Source organism: Erpetoichthys calabaricus, chromosome 1, assembly GCF_900747795.2.
Source record: "Erpetoichthys calabaricus chromosome 1, fErpCal1.3, whole genome shotgun sequence".
NCBI lineage: Eukaryota > Metazoa > Chordata > Cladistia > Polypteriformes > Polypteridae > Erpetoichthys > Erpetoichthys calabaricus.
Window position 1 is genome coordinate 346,356,244 of NC_041394.2, and position 6,601 is coordinate 346,362,844.

Sequence of the window (6,601 nt, forward strand, 5' to 3'; positions counted from 1 at the left end):
AGTCTTGAGCAGAGTAGACTCTGTGGGGACCTCATCCAGGTTTTCAAAATACTCAAAGGCATTGATAAAGCAGATCCAGAAATATTCTTTCAACTTAATGGTGAATCACATATTTGAGGACACAAGGTGACATTAAGGGGAATTGCATTTAGGACTGAAGCCAGAAAGAACTTCTTTGCACAAAGAATTCTGGAAGTCTGGAACAAACTAGTGGGTCATGGAGTTGTAGCAGAAACCTGGGCAACCTTAAGAAGGATCTGGAGATATCTGGAGATATTAAGGTAGCTTAGTTATTAACTAAAGAAACGAATGACAAATGGAGCGAATTCTCTCCTCTCGTTTGTCGACTTTCTTATATTCTTATGTAGATCTTCAAGCAAAGAGTGGCTATAGAAAAAGGGGATGTACTTAAGTAAAAACACAAGGAAAACATGCCTTTTTAATCATGAACTGTATATATATATGTATATATTTATATTTATATATATATATATATAGAGAGAGAGAGAGAGGTAAAATTCTGTTACAACGAATATCTTTACAACGAAATTTTCATTACAACAAAGTATTATTATGGTCCCGACAGTTTCCCCATATGGCACGAGTCTATAGAAATCTCGTTTCTACGAAGTACATTCAGCTGATACTTTCATTACAATGAAGTGCCCAAAAGACCTTGAAATGCTTGAATGAATCATCCACAGAGCAGTTAGTTCTGTGGTCGCAGCTCAGTCACAGAACCCCAAACAGAAACACTGTAAAAATGTTTATCTTTCTTCGAACTTTCCTCATACTGCTTTTTTTTTTGCTGTTTTTGTTTTTCGGTGGTTTTCAGTGATACCTTTTGCTTATTGCTCGCCAACATTTGAAAAACATCCATTGGAATTTAACTCATTGTCACCCTCCTATAGAAACGGCAGACACGAAGAAATGATAACAGTTCATATTAGAAAAAAAAAACTTGATTGCAACAAAAAGAAAAAAAGACGTTGCCAGTGAATTCGGAATTTCGCCATCAACACTGTCAACTTTCTTGAAAGGCCGAGCAAAAAAAGACAAAAACTCTCGAGTTGCAAATGTATGCAAACTGCTGCATTTGAAGATGTCGAAAAAGCCGTTTTTATGTGGTTAAGTGATGCTCGTTCAAGAAACATTCCTATTAATGTGGCACTCTTTCAAGAAAATGTGAGGTTTCTAAACTCTCTTGGGAACTCCCTCAACTGGACAACATGCCGAAGAGCATCCTGAAGTGCCATCACCGCGTCTGTGGAAGACTGTTTATCCATTGCCGGGGCAACATGCTGCTCTTCACCAAAGCAAACAGAAAAGATCTCGATGGGTGATGCATGGAACAGTATTACTTGGCCACTAACTTAATAATAATAATAAAATAATTCATTACATTTATATAGCGCTTTTCTCAGTACTCAAAGCGCTATCCACACAGGGAGGAACTGGGAAGCGAACCCACAATCTTCCACAGTCTCCTTACTGCAAAGCAGTAGCACTACCACTGCGCCACCTGTGAGGACACAACTTGGCCACAACTCTGTCTTACTGCTGTGTCTGTTTATAGGAGAGTGGCAGATCACGCTACAATAAATGACCCTGTTGTTCCTGTTTCAACCTGAGTAAAGCTGGTGTTGCTAAAGTACTGAAACTCAGCCTCGTGTTTTGGAGTGCAAGACAGGGACTGATAGCGCAACCACGATCTTTTAGGATTCGCTTCTGTGGCGCCTCACTGTAAATAACACTTGACATTGAATTCCGCATGAAGCCTTGCACTTTCTTTCACTGTGTTTTGTTCATGGATACTAATTGCTACTTTTTCTCTTGAAAGGACATTTATTTGTATGGATTATGTCTTGGCTGGGTGTGTAGCCTCTGGGACAGTTGATTGGAATCTTCACTGGATGAAACTTTTTCGATTGCCCAATGCTGCCTGATGGTGAACATTTTTCTTTTTCACTTGGAGATCTCTTTTTTTGGGACTGTTGTATTTTTTTGACATACTTGATCACTGCCAGTGCCATCTGTATGTGCTTCAGCTAAAAGAATGAGCTGATGTCCTTTGCTGGCCCTGCTGGCTCCTTTGATTGCTTTTTGAGTACTTCATGGTTTGTTTCTTGACGTTTGTGTGACAGGTGTGTGACGAGTTGCCCCTCTGCCACGGGCTTTTTGTAGAGGATACCAACAAATAGATGATTGCACCTGTTGATTGATCATGGCTGTATGCTGAAACCTCAGAGTTCTGCTAATTATCTTAACATGGATCCAATGTTATTTCATACATTCTCAATGGATCAAACCTCCAGTGAGATCTGCTTGAGTCTCTTCAGGACTCTTCCTGTGTTGTTGTCACTGCTAACCTGTGACCCTCCATCTTACTTTCCATGCCCTGCAGTTCTGCTTTTTAGTCAACTTGCACATTTTTAGTTTAGTACCAGCTTTTCACTATGCTGAAATACTTTGGTGTGGCGATAAACTTCTGCATATTAAACAATTTTTCCAGAGCAAAATGGTCACACTGGAATGTCCAAAAAGACATTGATATTTTGAAGTGTCTGAAATATGCACACCAGAGATCAGCATGTTGCCATTGCCGGGTAACAAGAGAAAAATGTTCATTTGTTCAGTAATATTCCATCTTACTCAGGATTTTAGGAATAAGGGAGTCAATGTGCTAAATCTGTGCTATTTTGAAGTAAGCTCTGAATGAGGATTTGCACACAATGTACTCTAAGCTGCTAACATTGCCGTGTTTAGCACAATGTCTACCAATGGCAAAGCACTGGTGCTGTCAGAATTCATCTTGATATGTTGTGTTTAACTGAAGCTTGGCAAAAACTTAATGAGTTTGATTCTCTTGTCGAGGAAACTCCATCCAGTTCTGCGTACTTTACAGAGACTCACAGCTCAGCTCAAGGAGGAGAACATGCTGTAATTGGTAGGTTTGAGATAAACATCAAGAGACTCCCAATGGAATGCCCGTTGTCCTTCAAGTGTCTGGATCTAAAACTGATAACCAAATCCAGTCATATCCTACTTATCCTTATTTGTTTTCTGATCTGACTGAATTACTGACTCATTTAAGTTCTCCTTCCCAGACATTTACTCTTGTGGGTGACATGACTTAAGATCCACATTGACATTCCTACATGTACACAGACAAATAAATTCCTATCCCTGCTGGACTGCTCGTATTTGGTGCAAACCTGAGGTTTTTTTTTTCCTGTGGTCAATAAACAATTTCAACCTGCACCTAGCCCAGCCACCTCTTCCACTGAAGACTGTGAAAAAATGTTTCATTTTATCTGTGACAAAATTAACAAAAGTTTGTCCTCTTTTTGTATTTTGCCTGTCTTCCCTCTCCTTCCAGCTCCTTTTCCACATTTTCACCAGCTTCATCTCCATTTATTGAAGACTTGCTCAGTAAGATGAGGACCCCATCCTCACCACACTTATCAAATCCTGTCTTCATGGGTGAAAGGGTAGAAGGGTGAGTTTTAGTGCACAACACAATGAGTGTGAAGGGATATGGACAAAAGAGTGTGCAAGTGTGCACAGTGACCAGAGGAGTGAGTGTGGAATCAAACCGGATTAATCAGCACCAGTGCCTGTGGACACGCTAATGTGATTTGTGATGCCCACTAGTGGTGGTGTCCAGGTGGTCAGGTCCACCACAGATCTCCACCTCCCTTGGGCTCAAAGGTCTTACGTTAATGGACTATTTCTCTTGGACAGGCTGGTCTCAAGTTACCAGTGGGCTTCATTCCTCCAGACATTTATAACCTGATTTTGTCCTTGATATCGGTTAAAACTTGTCCTAATTAGTCTGCTAGTGTGAAGTCTGCACCAAAGCCTCAGACTTTATGACTTTATGACTTATCTAACAAAGAAACACTTTACATTGATTAATAAAATTTCAATATGACTGAAGTGGAGATCACAACACAGATAATTATAACTAAAGTCCACACCACCAATACCAGTATGTCCACCTTAAACCCCCTACAGTCTCTAATAGCCACAAAGACTGTTGTGGAGTCACAATGATGTTACAAAAATTTACCACCCTGACGAATGTCACCCTCTCTGTCTCCCTCAGATGGCTCCACTGCCATTCATACTGTGGACCTTTGAATTCCAAGCTGCAGCTTCAACTGCTCATGTAAACTGTCAGCTGCTGACCGAGCACCTCAATGGTGACAGCATTTATTTGTGAGGCTGAACTTTAGCTGACAGTGACATTCAGTGACACCTGAGCATGAAAGCAAAAATCTCTGCAAATGGCAACAAGGTCCTACTGTACTGTACTCTGGCTCAGCATTAGTGACCAGTGTTACATATTCATCAACATCATTCAGAAGCAAAAAATGGAATCCACCAAATGAAAATGGGAAAATTCAACGTAGAAGAAACGATTTGGGTTTGATGTGTTCAGCTGTATGTGCAGAATTGTTGTCACCTGACAGTGGCCTCTATGTAAAAATTATTTGGCCGTCAGATGACCGCAGGTTTATTTGATGTTACAGGGTCGTTAATTATGTCTGCAGAGGTAACTGATGGGTCCAATGTGTCCACAGACAGGTTTGTCACAAGCTGATTATTTGTGAGTGAAGTCAGCAGTGTGAAGGCTGTCCACTTTGGTCTTGTGGTCAACACATTTGCACTGAGTGATGGCTTTTCTTTCATCTCTGTCCACCATGCAAGACTCTGCTCCTCCATGTTTAAGCAAGTGTCTCCCAAGATTTCACATTCACCCACAAGCAGTTGTGAAAACCTCAAGGCTTCTTTGTTCCATTTCTTCTGTCCACCAACGTTATAATTTCCACTGTAGAGCTCACCACAGAGCAGCTGCTTCAGCAGGTGACCAGCTGGCCTGTGCACAACACATCTAGTGTGTCCAATGGACTTGTGCCTTCTATAGCTGAGTGTGGATGCTTGGTAGCTCTGCTCATGTAAGGATTTCAGCTCACAGTTTACAAGCATACATAATGGTGATCAGTCACACAAGCCACCCCACTCATTGTGTTCACACTGATTCCTCTACAAATCCACATTTGTCTTATGCTAGGCTTTGACAGCAGCAGGTTTAAACATGACCTCTGATGTTTTGGCATTGGCAGTAAGACCAAAGTCATTGTATGTCTCACAGAACATGACTATTATGGTCTTCATGTGTCTTATGAACTGGCATTCAGGGTACAGTCATCAGTCAAAAGAAGCCCACTGATGGCCAACTCCTTCACCTTGACCACAGCTTTTAGACATGAACAGCTCAGCATCAGTCGACTGTCTGATACAAATGTTATCATCAGTACACTCAGGCTTTTGTCAATATGGCCGTGAACATCAGAAAAGAATAGTGGAAGGCTGAAGCCAGTGATATTCTCACAGATATGATGATGAACTGCAAGTGGGCCTTAATGTGTGCAGAGGCTGCACTAACCAGATAGTTATTGACCAAATTAGAATGGACTTCATGACTGCAGTGTAGAACTGGACCAGAATTATCTGTGAGAGGTGGAATTATGGGACTCCCTTATTAACTCCACGAACCTTCAGAAGGACTGAGGATCAAAATGATGGTAGGCGATGGGGGTTAGGGGTCTTGATAATAAGTTAAAACCATTTCATAACGTTATTCTATCATTCACTGCCTATTAGTGGATTTTTGAGAAAATATTTTAGTGACCAGCAGGCAGTCATTTTATAGGGTGGACAGGAAGGTCTGTGCTCATCAAGGTCCCAGAATTTTGGGAAGTTGGTGGAGATTTTGAAGCAGGCAGGAACAGAGCAGGTCCAGAGACTGATTAAAACTGTCCAAAAATACAACAGACAGTTGTACAGAGGAGATAAACTCTGTACCTACAGCGTTTCAGGATTTTGTGCCTGAAAATACTGCAAACTACCTTTGTAGTGATGGACACTTAAACCTGAGCAGATGAAGGTGGGTATTACGTAGCAGAAGTCAGATGAGCAGCTTCATAACTGCAATGGTGTCTTTCTCTATGGCCACTAAACTGGTCCAAATGGTCTGTCAGGCCATTTCTTGCAGAGTAAGTAAACATTTCTTCTTTTATTTGGTAGGTTGATGGTCACTTGTCCACACAGCCATTTCCACAGACTTATCCATCAAGTTTGTCTCAGCTCTTCCTCTTGTCCTCTTGCTCAGCCTTCTTCTATTGACTTGCAGTTCTTTGTTTAGGCCCAGTAGTGTAAGTTTAGGTTTGAAACCGGGTTTGTCCTGACTGAGAAGTGTGGGGTTGAAATGACAAAAGAAGGATTTATGAGGCCTGGGATTTGGACCTCTAATCACATCAGTGATCTGTTGAGAAACACATGTCATGGTTTGGCTTGTAAATGTTCTTATCTTTGTTTAAGTTCCTTTTTAAATGTCTTCTTTGTTCAATTTCAAGTATTTTCTATTTGATTATTTTGTTTATTTTATAACGTGAATAATTTTTCATTCTTGTGTGCAGTCTGTTCTGATTAAACAGTATTTGTATTGTGGGTGTGGAACAGTCCGAGTCATAGAGTGACAAGAAGTAAAATTCAATAAACACGCAACACACACACTCACAGACACACACTCATG